We start from the raw sequence: 21,738 nt of genomic DNA on the forward strand, positions 1-21,738 counted from the left end.
CAGCCCTGATTACACGTTCTGGATTCACTTTGTTAATATACGACATCTCTTAATGGGGATCTCACCCATGTTCCCTCCAATGGTTATTCCGCAAATTTGCATATTAAACGGTTTCTTATTCATTCAGGCACAGGAATTAAAAGGTGACATCTCCTGTGTATCATGTACGAGTCAAATTGGGGAATTATCCGCATGTGATAAACTCGGGAATTCCTGCACACTACGTAAAGCTGATTCCATCGGCGGCAGATCAGTCAGCAGCATCAGTGCTGCCACCAAGTGGCCACACACAGTCACAAAACCTATTACAGGTTGAGTATCCCTTATCAAAAATGCTTGGGACCAGAAGTATTTTGGATATCGTATTTTTCCGTATTTTTGAATAATTGCGGTTGACCGAAAGTAACCTCACCGCTGACCACAAAGTTCCCACCATTGGCTACAATGGAGCGCATAGGCGCTACATTGTATCTGTGCCGTGTGCTGCCTGACAGACACTACAGGAGCACACAGCCAATCAGGAGAGTGCCACGACGTGGCGCTCCCTGATTGGCTGAAGGGACCCTCTTTGACACGAGTCAGGGAGGTTCCTGGCAGTCGGGGAAAGGGGCATTTGTTTCATATACACCTTATACACACAGCCTGAAGGTCATTTAATAACAATATTTGTAATAACTTTGTGTATTAAACAAAGTTTGTGTACATTGAGCCATCAGAAAACAAAGGTTTCACTATCTCACTCTCACTCAAAAAATTTTGTATTTCGGAATATTTGGATATGGGAAACTCAACCTGTAATACAGTTGTCTAGCAAAATTATATATATTTTTTTATTCAATATGTAATATGAGGGATTAGGAAAAAATGAGAGGATAATTTCACTGTTACATAATATACGTAGTAAAGATAACATTGTTACTAAACCAGTGCTCGGGTCCCTATCCCCCCTCCCTGTACAGTAAAGATAACTTTGTTACTAAAACAGTGCTCGGGTCCCTATCCCCCCTCCCTGTACAGTAAAGATAACTCTGTTACTGAACCAGTGCTCGGGTCCCTATCCCCCCTCCCTGTACAGTAAAGATAACATTGTTACTGAACCAGTGCTCGGGTCCCTATCCCCCCTCCCTGTACAGTAAAGATAACTCTGTTACTGAACCAGTGCTCGGGTCCCTATCCCTTCTCCCTGTACAGTAAAGATAACTCTGTTACTGAACCAGTGCTCGGGTCCCTATCCCCCCCTCCCTGTACAGTAAAGATAACTCTGTTACTGAACCAGTGCTCGGGGCCCTATCCCCCCTCCCTGTACAGTAAAGATAACTCTGTTACTGAACCAGTGCTCGGGTCCCTATCCCCCCACTCCCTGTACAGTAAAGATAACTTTGTTACTGAACCAGTGCTCGGGTCCCTATCCCCCCTCCCTGTACAGTAAAGATAACTCTGTTACTGAACCAGTGCTCGGGTCCCTATCCCCCCACTCCCTGTACAGTAAAGATAACTTTGTTACTGAACCAGTGCTCGGGTCCCTATCCCCCCTCCCTGTACAGTAAAGATAACTTTGTTACTGAACCAGTGCTCGGGTCCCTATCCCCCCCACTCCCTGTACAGTAAAGATAACTCTGTTACTGAACCAGTGCTCGGGTCCCTATCCCCCCCTCCCTGTACAGTAAAGATAACTCTGTTACTGAACCAGTGCTCGGGTCCCTATCCCCCCCTCCCTGTACAGTAAAGATAACTCTGTTACTGAACCAGTGCTCGGGTCCCTATCCCCCCTCCCTGTACAGTAAAGATAACATTGTTACTAAAACAGTGCTCGGGTCCCTATCCCCCCTCCCTGTACAGTAAAGATAACTCTGTTACTGAACCAGTGCTCGGGTCCCTATCCCCCCACTCCCTGTACAGTAAAGATAACTTTGTTACTGAACCAGTGCTCGGGTCCCTATCCCCACTCCCTGTACAGTAAAGATAACTTTGTTACTGAACCAGTGCTCGGGTCCCTATCCCCCCCACTCCCTGTACAGTAAAGATAACTCTGTTACTGAACCAGTGCTCGGGTCCCTATCCCCCCCTCCCTGTACAGTAAAGATAACTCTGTTACTGAACCAGTGCTCGGGTCCCTATCCCCCCCTCCCTGTACAGTAAAGATAACTCTGTTACTGAACCAGTGCTCGGGTCCCTATCCCCCCTCCCTGTACAGTAAAGATAACTCTGTTACTGAACCAGTGCTCGTGTCCCTATCCCCCCCTCCCTGTACAGTAAAGATAACTCTGTTACTGAACCAGTGCTCGGGTCCCTATCCCCCCTCCCTGTACAGTAAAGATAACATTGTTACTAAAACAGTGCTCGGGTCCCTATCCCCCCTCCCTGTACAGTAAAGATAACATTGTTACTGAACCAGTGCTCGGGTCCCTATCCCCCCTCCCTGTACAGTAAAGATAACATTGTTACTGAACCAGTGCTCGGGTCCCTATCCCTCCCACTCCCTGTACAGTAAAGATAACATTGTTACTGAACCAGTGCTCGGGTCCCTATCCCCCCCACTCCCTGTACAGTAAAGATAACATTGTTACTGAACCAGTGCTCGGGTCCCTATCCCCCCCTCCCTGTACAGTAAAGATAACTTTGTTACTGAACCAGTGCTCGGGTCCCTATCCCCCCTCCCTGTACAGTAAAGATAACTCTGTTACTGAACCAGTGCTCGGGTCCCTATCCCCCCCTCCCTGTACAGTAAAGATAACTCTGTTACTGAACCAGTGCTCGGGTCCCTATCCCACCTCCCTGTACAGTAAAGATAACATTGTTACTAAAACAGTGCTCGGGTCCCTATCCCCCCTCCCTGTACAGTAAAGATAACATTGTTACTGAACCAGTGCTCGGGTCCCTATCCCCCCTCCCTGTACAGTAAAGATAACATTGTTACTGAACCAGTGCTCGGGTCCCTATCCCTCCCACTCCATGTACAGTAAAGATAACATTGTTACTGAACCAGTGCTCGGTCCCTATCCCCCCCACTCCCTGTACAGTAAAGATAACATTGTTACTGAACCAGTGCTCGGGTCCCTATCCCCCCCTCCCTGTACAGTAAAGATAACTTTGTTACTGAACCAGTGCTCGGGTCCCTATCCCCCCTCCCTGTACAGTAAAGATAACTCTGTTACTGAACCAGTGCTCGGGTCCCTATCCCCCCTCCCTGTACAGTAAAGATAACACTCTGTTACTAAACCAGTGCTCGGGTCCCTATCCCCCCCTCCCTGTACAGTAAAGATAACTCTGTTACTGAACCAGTGCTTGGGTCCCTATCCCCCCTCCCTGTACAGTAAAGATAACATTGTTACTGAACCAGTGCTCGGGTCCCTATCCCCCCACTCCCTGTACAGTAAAGATAACATTGTTACTGAACCAGTGCTCGGGTCCCTATCCCCCCTCCCTGTACAGTAAAGATAACTCTGTTACTGAACCAGTGCTCGGGTCCCTATCCCCCCTCCCTGTACAGTAAAGATAACATTGTTACTGAACCAGTGCTCGGGTCCCTATCCCCCCTCTCTGTACAGTAAAGATAACTCTGTTACTGAACCAGTGCTCGGGTCCCTATCCCCCCCACTCCCTGTACAGTAAAGATAACATTGTTACTGAACCAGTGCTCGGGTCCCTATCCCCCCTCCCTGTACAGTAAAGATAACACTCTGTTACTAAACCAGTGCTCGGGTCCCTATCCCCCCCTCCCTGTACAGTAAAGATAACTTTGTTACTGAACCAGTGCTCGGGTCCCTATCCCCCCTCCCTGTACAGTAAAGATAACTCTGTTACTGAACCAGTGCTCGGGTCCCTATCCCCTCTCCCTGTACAGTAAAGATAACTCTGTTACTGAACCAGTGCTCGGGTCCCTATCCCCCCTCCCTGTACAGTAAAGATAACATTGTTACTGAACCAGTGCTCGGGTCCCTATCCCCCCCACTCCCTGTACAGTAAAGATAACATTGTTACTGAACCAGTGCTCGGGTCCCTATCCCCCCTCCCTGTACAGTAAAGATAACTCTGTTACTGAACCAGTGCTCGGGTCCCTATCCCCCCTCCCTGTACAGTAAAGATAACATTGTTACTAAAACAGTGCTCGGGTCCCTATCCCTCCTCCCTGTACAGTAAAGATAACATTGTTACTGAACCAGTGCTCGGGTCCCTATCCCCCCTCCCTGTACAGTAAAGATAACATTGTTACTGAACCAGTGCTCGGGTCCCTATCCCCCCCACTCCCTGTACAGTAAAGATAACATTGTTACTGAACCAGTGCTCGGGTCCCTATCCCCCCCTCCCTGTACAGTAAAGATAACTTTGTTACTGAACCAGTGCTCGGGTCCCTATCCCCCCTCCCTGTACAGTAAAGATAACTCTGTTACTGAACCAGTGCTCGGGTCCCTATCCCCCCTCCCTGTACAGTAAAGATAACACTCTGTTACTAAACCAGTGCTCGGGTCCCTATCCCACCTCCCTGTACAGTAAAGATAACTCTGTTACTGAACCAGTGCTCGGGTCCCTATCCCCCCTCCCTGTACAGTAAAGATAACATTGTTACTGAACCAGTGCTCGGGTCCCTATCCCCCCACTCCCTGTACAGTAAAGATAACATTGTTACTGAACCAGTGCTCGGGTCCCTATCCCCCCTCCCTGTACAGTAAAGATAACATTGTTACTGAACCAGTGCTCGGGTCCCTATCCCCCCCACTCCCTGTACAGTAAAGATAACATTGTTACTGAACCAGTGCTCGGGTCCCTATCCCCCCCTCCCTGTACAGTAAAGATAACTTTGTTACTGAACCAGTGCTCGGGTCCCTATCCCCCCTCCCTGTACAGTAAAGATAACTCTGTTACTGAACCAGTGCTCGGGTCCCTATCCCCCCTCCCTGTACAGTAAAGATAACACTCTGTTACTAAACCAGTGCTCGGGTCCCTATCCCACCTCCCTGTACAGTAAAGATAACTCTGTTACTGAACCAGTGCTCGGGTCCCTATCCCCCCTCCCTGTACAGTAAAGATAACATTGTTACTGAACCAGTGCTCGGGTCCCTATCCCCCCACTCCCTGTACAGTAAAGATAACATTGTTACTGAACCAGTGCTCGGGTCCCTATCCCCCCTCCCTGTACAGTAAAGATAACTCTGTTACTGAACCAGTGCTCGGGTCCCTATCCCCCCTCCCTGTACAGTAAAGATAACATTGTTACAGAACCAGTGCTCGGGTCCCTATCCCCCCTCTCTGTACAGTAAAGATAACTCTGTTACTGAACCAGTGCTCGGGTCCCTATCCCCCCCTCCCTGTACAGTAAAGATAACATTGTTACTGAACCAGTGCTCGGGTCCCTATCCCCCCTCCCTGTACAGTAAAGATAACACTCTGTTACTAAACCAGTGCTCGGGTCCCTATCCCCCCCTCCCTGTACAGTAAAGATAACATTGTTACAGAACCAGTGCTCGGGTCCCTATCCCCCCTCTCTGTACAGTAAAGATAACTCTGTTACTGAACCAGTGCTCGGGTCCCTATCCCCACTCCCTGTACAGTAAAGATAACATTGTTACTGAACCAGTGCTCGGGTCCCTATCCCCCCTCCCTGTACAGTAAAGATAACACTCTGTTACTAAACCAGTGCTCGGGTCCCTATCCCCCCCTCCCTGTACAGTAAAGATAACTTTGTTACTGAACCAGTGCTCGGGTCCCTATCCCCCCCACTCCCTGTACAGTAAAGATAACATTGTTACTGAACCAGTGCTCGGGTCCCTATCCCCCCTCTCTGTACAGTAAAGATAACTCTGTTACTAAACCAGTGCTCGGGTCCCTATCCCCCCTCCCTGTACAGTAAAGATAACATTGTTACTGAACCAGTGCTCGGGTCCCTATCCCCCCTCCCTGTACAGTAAAGATAACTCTGTTACTGAACCAGTGCTCGGGTCCCTATCCCCCCTCCCTGTACAGTAAAGATAACAATGTTACTGAACCAGTGCTCGGGTCCCTATCCCCCCTCCCTGTACAGTAAAGATAACATTGTTACTGAACCAGTGCTCGGGTCCCTATCCCCCCTCCCTGTACAGTAACGATAACTCTGTTACTGAACCAGTGCTCGGGTCCCTATCCCCCCCTTCCTGTACAGTAAGATAACACATTGTTACTGAACCAGTGCTCGGGTTCCTATCCCCCCTCCCTGTACAGTAAAGATAACTCTGTTACTGAACCAGTGGTCGGGTCCCTATCCCCCCCCTCCCTGTACAGTAAAGATAACTTTGTTACTGAACCAGTGATCGGGTCCCTATCCCCCCTCCCTGTACAGTAAAGATAACTCTGTTACTGAACCAGTGCTCGGGTTCCTATCCCCCCTCTCTGTACAGTGAAGATAACTCTGTTACTGAACCAGTGCTCGGGTCCCTATCCCCCCCTCCCTGTACAGTAAAGATAACTCTGTTACTGAACCAGTGCTCGGGTCCCTATCCCCCCCTCCCTGTACAGTAAAGATAACTTTGTTACTGAACCTGTGCTCGGGTCCCTATCCCCCCTCCCTGTACAGTAAAGATAATTCTGTTACTGAACCAGTGCTCGGGTCCCTATCCCCCCCTCCCTGTACAGTAAAGATAACTCTGTTACTGAACCAGTGCTCGGGTCCCTATCCCCCCCTCCCTGTACAGTAAAGATAACATTGTTACTGAACCAGTGCTCGGGTCCCTATCCCCCCTCCCTGTACAGTAAAGATAACAATGTTACTGAACCAGTGCTCGGGTCCCTATCCCCCCTCCCTGTACAGTAAAGATAACATTGTTACTGAACCAGTGCTCGGGTCCCTATCCCCCCTCCCTGTACAGTAACGATAACTCTGTTACTGAACCAGTGCTCGGGTCCCTATCCCCCCCTTCCTGTACAGTAAGATAACACATTGTTACTGAACCAGTGCTCGGGTCCCTATCCCCCCTCCCAGTACAGTAAATATAACTCTGTTACTGAACCAGTGCTCGGGTCCCTATCCGCCCTCCCTGTACAGTAAAGATAACAATGTTACTGAACCAGTGCTCGGGTCCCTATCCCCCCTCCCTGTACAGTAAAGATAACATTGTTACTGAACCAGTGCTCGGGTCCCTATCCCCCCTCCCTGTACAGTAACGATAACTCTGTTACTGAACCAGTGCTCGGGTCCCTATCCCCCCCTTCCTGTACAGTAAGATAACACATTGTTACTGAACCAGTGCTCGGGTTCCTATCCCCCCTCCCTGTACAGTAAAGATAACTCTGTTACTGAACCAGTGGTCGGGTCCCTATCCCCCCCTCCCTGTACAGTAAAGATAACTTTGTTACTGAACCAGTGATCGGGTCCCTATCCCCCCTCCCTGTACAGTAAAGATAACTCTGTTACTGAACCAGTGCTCGGGTTCCTATCCCCCCTCCCTGTACAGTAAAGATAACTCTGTTACTGAACCAGTGCTCAGGTCCCTATCCCCCCCTCCCTGTACAGTAAAGATAACTCTGTTACTGAACCAGTGCTCGGGTCCCTATCCCCCCCTCCCTGTACAGTAAAGATAACTTTGTTACTGAACCTGTGCTCGGGTCCCTATCCCCCCTCCCTGTACAGTAAAGATAATTCTGTTACTGAACCAGTGCTCGGGTCCCTATCCCCCCCTCCCTGTACAGTAAAGATAACTCTGTTACTGAACCAGTGCTCGGGTCCCTATCCCCCCCTCCTTGTACAGTAAAGATAACATTGTTACTGAACCAGTGCTCGGGTCCCTATCCCCCCTCCCTGTACAGTAAAGATAACTCTGTTACTGAACCAGTGCTCGGGTCCCTATCCCCCCTCCCTGTACAGTAAAGATAACATTGTTACTGAACCAGTGCTCGGGTCCCTATCCCCCCTCCCTGTACAGTAAAGATAACTTTGTTACTGAACCAGTGCTCGGGTCCCTATCCCCCCCTCCCTGTACAGTAAAGATAACATTGTTACTGAACCAGTGCTCGGGTCCCTATCCCCCCTCCCTGTACAGTAAAGATAACTCTGTTACTGAACCAGTGCTCGGGTCCCTATCCCCCCTCCCTGTACAGTAAAGATAACATTGTTACTGAACCAGTGCTCGGGTCCCTATCCCCCCTCCCTGTACAGTAAAGATAACTCTGTTACTGAACCAGTGCTCGGGTCCCTATCCCCCCTCCCTGTACAGTAAAGATAACATTGTTACTGAACCAGTGCTCGGGTCCCTATCAACCCCTCCCTGTACAGTAAAGATAACTCTGTTACTGAACCAGTGCTCGGGTCCCTATCCCCCCCTTCCTGTACAGTAAGATAACACATTGTTACTGAACCAGTGCTCGGGTTCCTATCCCCCCTCCCTGTACAGTAAAGATAACTTTGTTACTGAACCAGTGCTCGGGTCCCTATCCCCCCCTCCCTGTACAGTAAAGATAACTTTGTTACTGAACCAGTGCTCTGGTCCCTATCCCCCCTCCCTGTACAGTAAAGATAACTCTGTTACTAAACCAGTGCTCGGGTCCCTATCCCCCCTCCCTGTACAGTAAAGATAACTTTGTTACTGAACCTGTGCTCGGGTCCCTATCCCCCCTCCCTGTACAGTAAAGATAATTCTGTCACTGAACCAGTGCTCGGGTCCCTATCCCCCCCTCCCTGTACAGTAAAGATAACTCTGTTACTGAACCAGTGCTCGGGTCCCTATCCCCCCCTCCCTGTACAGTAAAGATAACATTGTTACTGAACCAGTGCTCGGGTCCCTATCCCCCCTCCCTGTACAGTAAAGATAACTCTGTTACTGAACCAGTGCTCGGGTCCCTATCCCCCCCTCCCTGTACAGTAAAGATAACTCTGTTACTGAACCAGTGCTCGGGTCCCTATCCCCCCCTCCCTGTACAGTAAAGATAACATTGTTACTGAACCAGTGCTCGGGTCCCTATCCCCCCTCCCTGTACAGTAAAGATAACTCTGTTACTGAACCAGTGCTCGGGTCCCTATCCCCCCTCCCTGTACAGTAAAGATAACAATGTTACTGAACCAGTGCTCGGGTCCCTATCCCCCCTCCCTGTACAGTAAAGATAACATTGTTACTGAACCAGTGCTCGGGTCCCTATCCCCCCTCCCTGTACAGTAACGATAACTCTGTTACTGCACCAGTGCTCGGGTCCCTATCCCCCCCTTCCTGTACAGTAAGATAACACATTGTTACTGAACCAGTGCTCGGGTTCCTATCCCCCCTCCCTGTACAGTAAAGATAACTCTGTTACTGAACAAGTGGTCGGGTCCCTATCCCCCCCTCCCTGTACAGTAAAGATAACTTTGTTACTGAACCAGTGATCGGGTCCCTATCCCCCCTCCCTGTACAGTAAAGATAACTCTGTTACTGAACCAGTGCTCGGGTTCCTATCCCCCCTCCCTGTACAGTAAAGATAACTCTGTTACTGAACCAGTGCTCGGGTCCCTATCCCCCCCTCCCTGTACAGTAAAGATAACTCTGTTACTGAACCAGTGCTCGGGTCCCTATCCCCCCCTCCCTGTACAGTAAAGATAACTTTGTTACTGAACATGTGCTCGGGTCCCTATCCCCCCTCCCTGTACAGTAAAGATAATTCTGTTACTGAACCAGTGCTCGGGTCTCTATCCCCCCCTCCCTGTACAGTAAAGATAACTCTGTTACTGAACCAGTGCTCGGGTCCCTATCCCCCCCTCCTTGTACAGTAAAGATAACATTGTTACTGAACCAGTGCTCGGGTCCCTATCCCCCCTCCCTGTACAGTAAAGATAACTCTGTTACTGAACCAGTGCTCGGGTCCCTATCCCCCCTCCCTGTACAGTAAAGATAACATTGTTACTGAACCAGTGCTCGGGTCCCTATCCCCCCTCCCTGTACAGTAAAGATAACTTTGTTACTGAACCAGTGCTCGGGTCCCTATCCCCCCCTCCCTGTACAGTAAAGATAACATTGTTACTGAACCAGTGCTCGGGTCCCTATCCCCCCTCCCTGTACAGTAAAGATAACTCTGTTACTGAACCAGTGCTCGGGTCCCTATCCCCCCTCCCTGTACAGTAAAGATAACATTGTTACTGAACCAGTGCTCGGGTCCCTATCCCCCCTCCCTGTACAGTAAAGATAACTCTGTTACTGAACCAGTGCTCGGGTCCCTATCCCCCCTCCCTGTACAGTAAAGATAACATTGTTACTGAACCAGTGCTCGGGTCCCTATCAACCCCTCCCTGTACAGTAAAGATAACTCTGTTACTGAACCAGTGCTCGGGTCCCTATCCCCCCCTTCCTGTACAGTAAGATAACACATTGTTACTGAACCAGTGCTCGGGTTCCTATCCCCCCTCCCTGTACAGTAAAGATAACTTTGTTACTGAACCAGTGCTCGGGTCCCTATCCCCCCCTCCCTGTACAGTAAAGATAACTTTGTTACTGAACCAGTGCTCGGGTCCCTATCCCCCCTCCCTGTACAGTAAAGATAACTCTGTTACTAAACCAGTGCTCGGGTCCCTATCCCCCCTCCCTGTACAGTAAAGATAACTTTGTTACTGAACCTGTGCTCGGGTCCCTATCCCCCCTCCCTGTACAGTAAAGATAATTCTGTCACTGAACCAGTGCTTGGGTCCCTATCCCCCCCTCCCTGTACAGTAAAGATAACTCTGTTACTGAACCAGTGCTCGGGTCCCTATCCCCCCCTCCCTGTACAGTAAAGATAACATTGTTACTGAACCAGTGCTCGGGTCCCTATCCCCCCTCCCTGTACAGTAAAGATAACTCTGTTACTGAACCAGTGCTCGGGTCCCTATCCCCCCTCCCTGTACAGTAAAGATAACATTGTTACTGAACCATTGCTCGGGTCCCTATCCCCCCTCCCTGTACAGTAAAGATAACTTTGTTAGTGAACCAGTGCTCGGGTCCCTATCCCCCCCTCCCTGTACAGTAAAGATAACATTGTTACTGAACCAGTGCTCGGGTCCCTATCCCCCCTCCCTGTACAGTAAAGATAACTTTGTTACTGAACCAGTGCTCGGGTTCCTATCCCCCCTCCCTGTACAGTAAAGATAACTTTGTTACTGAACCCGTGCTCGGGTCCCTATCCCCCCTCCCTGTACAGTAAAGATAACATTGTTACTGAACCAGTGCTCGGGTCCCTATCCCCCCTCCCTGTACAGTAAAGATAACTTTGTTACTGAACCAGTGCTCGTGTCCCTATCCCCCCTCCCTGTACAGTAAAGATAACATTGTTACTGAACCAGTGCTCGGGTCCCTATCCCCCCTCCCTGTACAGTAAAGATAACATTGTTACTGAACCAGTGCTCGGGTCCCTATCCCCCCTCCCTGTACAGTAAAGATAACTTTGTTACTGAACCAGTGCTCGGGTCCCTATCCCTCCTCCCTGTACAGTAAAGATAACATTGTTACTGAACCAGTGCTCGGGTCCCTATCCCCCCTCCCTGTACAGTAAAGATAACATTGTTACTGAACCAGTGTTCGGGTCCCTATCCCCCCCTCCCTGTACAGTAAAGATAACATTTTTACTGAACCAGTGCTCAGGTCCCTATCCCCCCTCCCTGTACAGTAAAGATAACTCTGTTACTGAACCAGTGCTCGGGTCCCTGTCCCCCCTCCCTGTACAGTAAAGATAACATTGTTACTGAACCAGTGCTCGGGTCCCTATCCCCCCTCCCTGTACAGTAAAGATAACATTGTTACTGAACCAGTGCTCGGGTCCCTATCCCCCCTCCCTGTACAGTAAAGATAACATTGTTACTGAACCAGTGCTCGGGTCCCTATCCCCCCCCTCCCTGTACAGTAAAGATAACTCTGTTACTGAACCAGTGCTCAGGTCCCTATCCCCCCTCCCTGTACAGTAAAGATAACTCTGTTACTGAACCAGTGCTTGGGTCCCTATCCCCCCTCCCTGTACAGTAAAGATAACATTGTTACTGAACCAGTGCTCGGATCCCTATCCCCCCCTCCCTGTACAGTAAAGATAACATTGTTACTGAACCAGTGCTCAGGTCCCTATCCCCCCTCCCTGTACAGTAAAGATAACATTGTTACTGAACCAGTGCTCGGGTCCCTATCCCCCCTCCCTGTACAGTAAAGATAACTCTGTTACTGAACCAGTGCTCGGGTCCCTATCCCCCCTCCCTGTACAGTAAAGATAACTCTGTTACTGAACCAGTGCTCGTGTCCCTATCCCCCCTCCCTGTACAGTAAAGATAACTCTGTTACTGAACCAGTGCTCGTGTCCCTATCCCCCCTCCCTGTACAGTGAAGATAACATTGTTACTGAACCAGTGCTCGGGTCCCTATCCCCCCTCCATGTACAGTAAAGATAACTTTGTTACTGAACCAGTGCTCGTGTCCCTATCCCCCCTCCCTGTACAGTAAAGATAACATTGTTACTGAACCAGTGCTCGGGTCCCTATCCCCCCTCCCTGTACAGTAAAGATAACTCTGTTACTGAACCAGTGCTCGGGTTCCTATCCCCCCTCCCTGTACAGTAAAGATAACCTTGTTACTGAACCAGTGCTCGGGTCCCTATCCCCCCACTCCCTGTACAGTAAAGATAACATTGTTACTGAACCAGTGCTCGGGTCCCTATCCCCCCTCCCTGTACAGTAAAGATAACTCTGTTACTGAACCAGTGCTCGGGTCCCTATCCCCCCCCCCTCCCTGTACAGTAAAGATAACATTGTTACTGAACCAGTGCTCGGGTCCCTATCCCCCCTCCCTGTACAGTAAAGATAGCTCTGTTACTGAACCAGTGGTCGGGTCCCTATTCCCCCTCCCTGTACAGTAAAGATAACATTGTTACTGAACCACTGCTCGGGTCCCTATCCCCCCTCCCTGTACAGTAAAGATAGCTCTGTTACTGAACCAGTGCTCGGGTACCTATCCCCCCCTCCCTGTACAGTAAAGATAGCTCTGTTACTGAACCAGTGGTCGGGTCCCTATCCCCCCTCCCTGTACAGTAAAGATAACATTGTTACTGAACCAGTGCTCGGGTCCCTATCCCCCCTCCCTGTACAGTAAAGATAGCTCTGTTACTGAACCAGTGGTCGGGTCCCTATTCCCCCTCCCTGTACAGTAAAGATAACATTGTTACTGAACCAGTGCTCGGGTCCCTATCCCCCCTCCCTGTACAGTAAAGATAGCTGTTACTGAACCAGTGGTCGGGTCCCTATTCCCCCTCCCTGTACAGTAAAGATAACATTGTTACTGAACCACTGCTCGGGTCCCTATCCCCCCTCCCTGTACAGTAAAGATAGCTCTGTTACTGAACCAGTGCTCGGGTACCTATCCCCCCCTCCCTGTACAGTAAAGATAGCTCTGTTACTGAACCAGTGGTCGGGTCCCTATTCCCCCTCCCTGTACAGTAAAGATAACATTGTTACTGAACCACTGCTCGGGTCCCTATCCCCCCTCCCTGTACAGTAAAGATAGCTCTGTTACTGAACCAGTGGTCGGGTCCCTATTCCCCCTCCCTGTACAGTAAAGATAACATTGTTACTGAACCAGTGCTCGGGTCCCTATCCCCCCTCCCTGTACAGTAAAGATAACATTGTTACTGAACCAGTGCTCGGGTCCCTGTCCCCCCTCCCTGTACAGTAAAGATAGCTCTGTTACTGAACCAGTGGTCGGGTCCCTATTCCCCCTCCCTGTACAGTAAAGATTACATTGTTACTGAACCACTGCTCGGGTCCCTATCCCCCCTCCCTGTACAGTAAAGATAGCTCTGTTACTGAACCAGTGCTCGGGTACCTATCCCCCCTCCCTGTACAGTAAAGATAACATTGTTACTGAACCAGTGCTCGGGTCCCTATCCCCCCCCCTCCCTGTACAGTAAAGATAACATTGTTACTGAACCAGTGCTCGGGTCCCTATCCCCCTCCCTGTACAGTAAAGATAACATTGTTACTGAACCAGTGCTCGGGTCCCTATCCCCCCCCCTCCCTGTACCGTAAAGATAACATTGTTACTGAACCAGTGCTCGTGTCCCTATCCCCCCTCCCTGTACAGTAAAGATAACATTGTTACTGAACCAGTGCTCGGGTCCCTATCCCCCCCCCTCCCTGTACAGTAAAAATAACTCTGTTACTGAACCAGTGCTCGGGTCCCTATCCCCCCCACTCCCTGTACAGTAAAGATAACATTGTTACTGAACCAGTGCTCGGGTCCCTATCCCCCCTCCCTGTACAGTAAAGATAACATTGTTACTGAACCAGTGCTTGGGTCCCTATCCCCCCCTCCCTGTACAGTAAAGATAACATTGTTACTGAACCATTGCTCGGGTACCTATCCCCCCTCCCTGTACAGTAAAGATAACATTGTTACTGAACCAGTGCTCGGGTCCCTATCCCCCCCCCCTCCCTGTACAGTAAAGATAACATTGTTACTGAACCAGTGCTCGGGTCCCTATCCCCCCTCCCTGTACAGTAAAGATAACATTGTTACTGAACCAGTGCTCGTGTCCCTATCCCCCCTCCCTGTACAGTAAAGATAACATTGTTACTGAACCAGTGCTCGGGTCCCTATCCCCCCCCCCCTCCCTGTACAGTAAAGATAACTCTGTTACTGAACCAGTGCTCGGGTCCCTATCCCCCCTCCCTGTACAGTAAAGATAACATTGTTACTGAACCAGTGCTCGGGTCCCTATCCCCCCTCTCTGTACAGTAAAGATAACTCTGTTACTGAACCAGTGCTCGGTCCCTATCCCCCCTCCCTGTACAGTAAAGATAACAATGTTACTGAACCAGTGCTCGGGTCCCTATCAACCCCTCCCTGTACAGTAAAGATAACTCTGTTACTGAACCAGTGCTCGGGTCCCTATCCTCCCCTTCCTGTACAGTAAGATAACACATTGTTACTGAACCAGTGCTCGGGTTCCTATCCCCCCTCCCTGTACAGTAAAGATAACTCTGTTACTGAACCAGTGCTCGGGTCCCTATCCCCCCCTCCCTGTACAGTAAAGATAACTCTGTCACTGAACCAGTGCTCGGGTCCCTATCCCCCCCTCCCTGTACAGTAAAGATAACATTGTTACTGAACCAGTGCTCGGGTCCCTATCCCCCCTCCCTGTACAGTAAAGATAACTCTGTTACTGAACCAGTGCTCGGGTCCCTATCCCCCCTCCCTGTACAGTAAAGATAACATTGTTACTGAACCAGTGCTCGGGTCCCTATCCCCCCTCCCTGTACAGTAAAGATAACTTTGTTACTGAACCAGTGCTCGGGTCCCTATCCCCCCCCTCCCTGTACAGTAAAGATAACATTGTTACTGAACCAGTGCTCGGGTCCCTATCCCCCCTCCCTGTACAGTAAAGATAACTTTGTTACTGAACCAGTGCTCGGGTCCCTATCCCCCCTCCCTGTACAGTAAAGATAACTCTGTTACTGAACCCGTGCTCGGGTCCCTATCCCCCCTCCCTGTACAGTAAAGATAACTTTGTTACTGAACCAGTGCTCGTGTCCCTATCCCCCCTCCCTGTACAGTAAAGATAACATTGTTACTGAACCAGTGCTCGGGTCCCTATCCCCCCTCCCTGTACAGTAAAGATAACATTGTTACTGAACCAGTGCTCGGGTCCCTATCCCCCCTCCCTGTACAGTAAAGATAACATTGTTACTGAACCAGTGCTCGGGTCCCTATCCCCCCTCCCTGTACAGTAAAGATAACTTTGTTACTGAACCAGTGCACGGGTCCCTATCCCCCCTCCCTGTACAGTAAAGATAACATTGTTACTGAACCAGTGCTCGGGTCCCTATCCCCCCTCCCTGTACAGTAAAGATAACATTGTTACTGAACCAGTGTTCGGGTCCCTATCCCCCCCTCCCTGTACAGTAAAGATAACATTGTTACTGAACCAGTGCTCAGGTCCCTATCCCCCCCCTCCCTGTACAGTAAAGATAACTCTGTTACTGAACCAGTGCTCGGGTCCCTGTCCCCCCTCCCTGTACAGTAAAGATAACATTGTTACTGAACCAGTGCTCGGGTCCCTATCCCCCCTCCCTGTACAGTAAAGATAACATTGTTACTGAACCAGTGCTCGGGTCCCTATCCCTCCTCCCTGTACAGTAAAGATAACATTGTTACTGAACCAGTGCTCGGGTCCCTATCCCCCCTCCCTGTACAGTAAAGATAACATTGTTACTGAACCAGTGCTCGGGTCCCTATCCCCCCTCCCTGTACAGTAAAGATAACATTGTTACTGAACCAGTGCTCGGGTCCCTATCCCTCCTCCCTGTACAGTAAAGATAACATTGTTACTGAACCAGTGCTCGGGTCCCTATCCCCCCTCCCTGTACAGTAAAGATAACATTGTTACTGAACCAGTGCTCGGGTACCTATCCCCCCCTCCCTGTACAGTAAAGATAACTCTGTTACTGAACCAGTGCTCAGGTCCCTATCCCCCCTCCCTGTACAGTAAAGATAACTCTGTTACTGAACCAGTGCTCGGGTCCCTATCCCCCCCTCCCTGTACAGTAAAGATAACATTGTTACTGAACCAGTGCTCAGGTCCCTATCCCCCCTCCCTGTACAGTAAAGATAACTCTGTTACTGAACCAGTGCTCGGGTCCCTATCCCCCCTCCCTGTACAGTAAAGATAACTCTGTTACTGAACCAGTGCTCGGGTCCCTATCCCCCCTCCCTGTACAGTAAAGATAACTCTGTTACTGAACCAGTGCTCGGGTCCCTATCCCCCCTCCCTGTACAGTAAAGATAACTTTGTTACTGAATCAGTGCTCGTGTCCCTATCCCCCCTCCCTGTACAGTAAAGATAACTTTGTTACTGAACCAGTGCTCGGGTCCCTATCCCCCCTCCCTGTACAGTAAAGATAACTCTGTTACTGAACCAGTGCTCGGGTTCCTATCCCCCCTCCCTGTACAGTAAAGATAACCTTGTTACTGAACCAGTGCTCGGGTCCCTATCCCCCCACTCCCTGTACAGTAAAGATAACATTGTTACTGAACCAGTGCTCGGGTCCCTATCCCCCCTCCCTGTACAGTAAAGATAACTCTGTTACTGAACCACTGCTAGGGTCCCTATCCCCCCTCCCTGTACAGTAAAGATAACATTGTTACTGAACCAGTGCTCGGGTCCCTATCCCCCCCCCCCCCTCCCTGTACAGTAAAGATAACTCTGTTACTGAACCAGTGCTCGGGTCCCTATCCCCCCCCTCCCTGTACAGTAAAGATAACATTGTTACTGAACCAGTGCTCGGGTCCCTATCCCCCCTCCCTGTACAGTAAAGATAGCTCTGTTACTGAACCAGTGGTCGGGTCCCTATTCCCCCTCCCTGTACAGTAAAGATAACATTGTTACTGAACCACTGCTCGGGTCCCTATCCCCCCTCCCTGTACAGTAAAGATAGCTCTGTTACTGAACCAGTGATCGGGTACCTATCCCCCCCTCCCTGTACAGTAAAGATAGCTCTGTTACTGAACCAGTGGTCAGGTCCCTATCCCCCCTCCCTGTACAGTAAAGATAACATTGTTACTGAACCACTGCTCGGGTCCCTATCCCCCCTCCCTGTACAGTAAAGATAGCTCTGTTACTGAACCAGTGGTCGGGTCCCTATTCCCCCTCCCTGTACAGTAAAGATAACATTGTTACTGAACCAGTGCTCGGGTCCCTATCCCCCCTCCCTGTACAGTAAAGATAACATTGTTACTGAACCAGTGCTCGGGTCCCTATCCCTCCTCCCTGTACAGTAAAGATAGCTCTGTTACTGAACCAGTGGTCGGGTCCCTATCCCCCCTCCCTGTACAGTAAAGATAACATTGTTACTGAACCACTGCTCGGGTCCCTATCCCCCCTCCCTGTACAGTAAAGATAGCTCTGTTACTGAACCAGTGCTCGGGTCCCTATCCCCCCTCCCTGTACAGTAAAGATAACTCTGTTACTGAACCAGTGCTCGGGTCCCTATCCCCCCTCCCTGTACAGTAAAGATAACTCTGTTACTGAACCCGTGCTCGGGTCCCTATCCCCCCTCCCTGTACAGTAAAGATAACTCTGTTACTGAACCAGTGCTCGGGTCCCTATCCCCCCTCCCTGTACAGTAAAGATAACTTTGTTACTGAACCAGTGCTCGTGTCCCTATCCCCCCTCCCTGTACAGTAAAGATAACTTTGTTACTGAACCAGTGCTCGGGTCCCTATCCCCCCTCCCTGTACAGTAAAGATAACTCTGTTACTGAACCAGTGCTCGGGTTCCTATCCCCCCTCCCTGTACAGTAAAGATAACCTTGTTACTGAACCAGTGCTCGGGTCCCTATCCCCCCACTCCCTGTACAGTAAAGATAACATTGTTACTGAACCAGTGCTCGGGTCCCTATCCCCCCCCCCCTTCCTGTACAGTAAAGATAACTCTGTTACTGAACCACTGCTCGGGTCCCTATCCCCCCTCCCTGTACAGTAAAGATAACATTGTTACTGAACCAGTGCTCGGGTCCCTATCCCCCCCCCTCCCTGTACAGTAAAGATAACATTGTTACTGAACCAGTGCTCGGGTCCCTATCCCCCCTCCCTGTACAGTAAAGATAGCTCTGTTACTGAACCAGTGGTCGGGTCCCTATTCCCCCTCCCTGTACAGTAAAGATAACATTGTTACTGAACCACTGCTCGGGTCCCTATCCCCCCTCCCTGTACAGTAAAGATAGCTCTGTTACTGAACCAGTGCTCGGGTACCTATCCCCCCTCCCTGTACAGTAAAGATAGCTCTGTTACTGAACCAGTGGTCGGGTCCCTATTCCCACTCCCTGTACAGTAAAGATAACATTGTTACTGAACCACTGCTCGGGTCCCTATCTCCCCTCCCTGTACAGTAAAGATAGCTCTGTTACTGAACCAGTGCTCGGGTCCCTATCCCCCCTCCCTGTACAGTAAAGATAACTCTGTTACTGAACCAGTGCTCGGGTCCCTATCCCCCCTCCCTGTACAGTAAAGATAACTCTGTTACTGAACCAGTGCTCGGGTCCCTATCCCCCCTCCCTGTACAGTAAAGATAACTTTGTTACTGAACCAGTGCTCGTGTCCCTATCCCCCCTCCCTGTACAGTAAAGATAACTTTGTTACTGAACCAGTGCTCGGGTCCCTATCCCCCCTCCCTGTACAGTAAAGATAACTCTGTTACTGAACCAGTGCTCGGGTTCCTATCCCCCCTCCCTGTACAGTAAAGATAACTTTGTTACTGAACCAGTGCTCGGGTCCCTATCCCCCCTCCCTGTACAGTAAAGATAACTCTGTTACTGAACCAGTGCTCGGGTTCCTATCCCCCCTCCCTGTACAGTAAAGATAACCTTGTTACTGAACCAGTGCTCGGGTCCCTATCCCCCCCTCCCTGTACAGTAAAGATAACATTGTTACTGAACCAGTGCTCGGGTCCCTATCCCCCCCCCCCTCCCTGTACAGTAAAGATAACTCTGTTACTGAACCACTGCTCGGGTCCCTATCCCCCCTCCCTGTACAGTAAAGATAGCTCTGTTACTGAACCAGTGCTCGGGTCCCTATCCCCCCTCCCTGTACAGTAAAGATAACTCTGTTACTGAACCAGTGCTCGTGTCCCTATCCCCCCTCCCTGTACAGTAAAGATAACTCTGTTACTGAACCCGTGCTCGGGTCCCTATCCCCCCTCCCTGTACAGTAAAGATAACTCTGTTACTGAACCAGTGCTCGGGTCCCTATCCCCCCTCCCTGTACAGTAAAGATAACTTTGTTACTGAACCAGTGCTCGTGTCCCTATCCCCCCTCCCTGTACAGTAAAGATAACTTTGTTACTGAACCAGTGCTCGGGTCCCTATCCCCCCTCCCTGTACAGTAAAGATAACTCTGTTACTGAACCAGTGCTCGGGTTCCTATCCCCCCTCCCTGTACAGTAAAGATAACCTTGTTACTGAACCAGTGCTCGGGTCCCTATCCCCCCACTCCCTGTACAGTAAAGATAACATTGTTACTGAACCAGTGCTCGGGTCCCTATCCCCCCCCCCTTCCTGTACAGTAAAGATAACTCTGTTACTGAACCACTGCTCGGGTCCCTATCCCCCCTCCCTGTACAGTAAAGATAACATTGTTACTGAACCAGTGCTCGGGTCCCTATCCCCCCCCCTCCCTGTACAGTAAAGATAACATTGTTACTGAACCAGTGCTCGGGTCCCTATCCCCCCTCCCTGTACAGTAAAGATAGCTCTGTTACTGAACCAGTGGTCGGGTCCCTATTCCCCCTCCCTGTACAGTAAAGATAACATTGTTACTGAACCACTGCTCGGGTCCCTATCCCCCCTCCCTGTACAGTAAAGATAGCTCTGTTACTGAACCAGTGCTCGGGTACCTATCCCCCCTCCCTGTACAGTAAAGATAGCTCTGTTACTGAACCAGTGGTCGGGTCCCTATTCCCACTCCCTGTACAGTAAAGATAACATTGTTACTGAACCACTGCTCGGGTCCCTATCCCCCCTCCCTGTACAGTAAAGATAGCTCTGTTACTGAACCAGTGGTCGGGTCCCTATTCCCCCTCCCTGTACAGTAAAGATAACATTGTTACTGAACCAGTGCTCGGGTCCCTATCCCCCCTCCCTGTACAGTAAAGATAACATTGTTACTGAACCAGTGCTCGGGTCCCTATCCCTCCTCCCTGTACAGTAAAGATAGCTCTGTTACTGAACCAGTGGTCGGGTCCCTATTCCCCCTCCCTGTACAGTAAAGATAACATTGTTACTGAACCACTGCTCGGGTCCCTATCTCCCCTCCCTGTACAGTAAAGATAGCTCTGTTACTGAACCAGTGCTCGGGTCCCTATCCCCCCTCCCTGTACAGTAAAGATAACTCTGTTACTGAACCAGTGCTCGGGTCCCTATCCCCCCTCCCTGTACAGTAAAGATAACTCTGTTACTGAACCAGTGCTCGGGTCCCTATCCCCCCTCCCTGTACAGTAAAGATAACTTTGTTACTGAACCAGTGCTCGTGTCCCTATCCCCCCTCCCTGTACAGTAAAGATAACTTTGTTACTGAACCAGTGCTCGGGTCCCTATCCCCCCTCCCTGTACAGTAAAGATAACTCTGTTACTGAACCAGTGCTCGGGTTCCTATCCCCCCTCCCTGTACAGTAAAGATAACTTTGTTACTGAACCAGTGCTCGTGTCCCTATCCCCCCTCCCTGTACAGTAAAGATAACTTTGTTACTGAACCAGTGCTCGGGTCCCTATCCCCCCTCCCTGTACAGTAAAGATAACTCTGTTACTGAACCAGTGCTCGGGTTCCTATCCCCCCTCCCTGTACAGTAAAGATAACCTTGTTACTGAACCAGTGCTCGGGTCCCTATCCCCCCCTCCCTGTACAGTAAAGATAACATTGTTACTGAACCAGTGCTCGGGTCCCTATCCCCCCCCCCTCCCTGTACAGTAAAGATAACTCTGTTACTGAACCACTGCTCGGGTCCCTATCCCCCCTCCCTGTACAGTAAAGATAACATTGTTACTGAACCAGTGCTCGGGTCCCTATCCCCCCCCCTCCCTGTACAGTAAAGATAACTCTGTTACTGAACCAGTGCTCGGGTCCCTATCCCCCCCCCCTCCCTGTACAGTAAAGATAACATTGTTACTGAACCAGTGCTCGGGTCCCTATCCCCCCTCCCTGTACAGTAAAGATAACATTGTTACTGAACCAGTGCTTGGGTCCCTATCCCCCCCTCCCTGTACAGTAAAGATAACATCGTTACTGAACCATTGCTCGGGTACCTATC

The 21,738-nt window shown here is 50.2% G+C and overlaps 1 protein-coding gene across 13 annotated transcripts in view; it reads left to right on the forward strand.

The window, feature by feature from the left end:
* C2CD5 (C2 calcium dependent domain containing 5) overlaps nt 1–21,738 on the forward strand; it is a 195,085-nt gene that overhangs the window by 116,058 nt on the left and 57,289 nt on the right. The window lies entirely within an intron of this gene.

Source organism: Pseudophryne corroboree, chromosome 6 (genome assembly GCF_028390025.1).
Source record: "Pseudophryne corroboree isolate aPseCor3 chromosome 6, aPseCor3.hap2, whole genome shotgun sequence".
In the NCBI taxonomy this organism is placed as follows: domain Eukaryota; kingdom Metazoa; phylum Chordata; class Amphibia; order Anura; family Myobatrachidae; genus Pseudophryne; species Pseudophryne corroboree.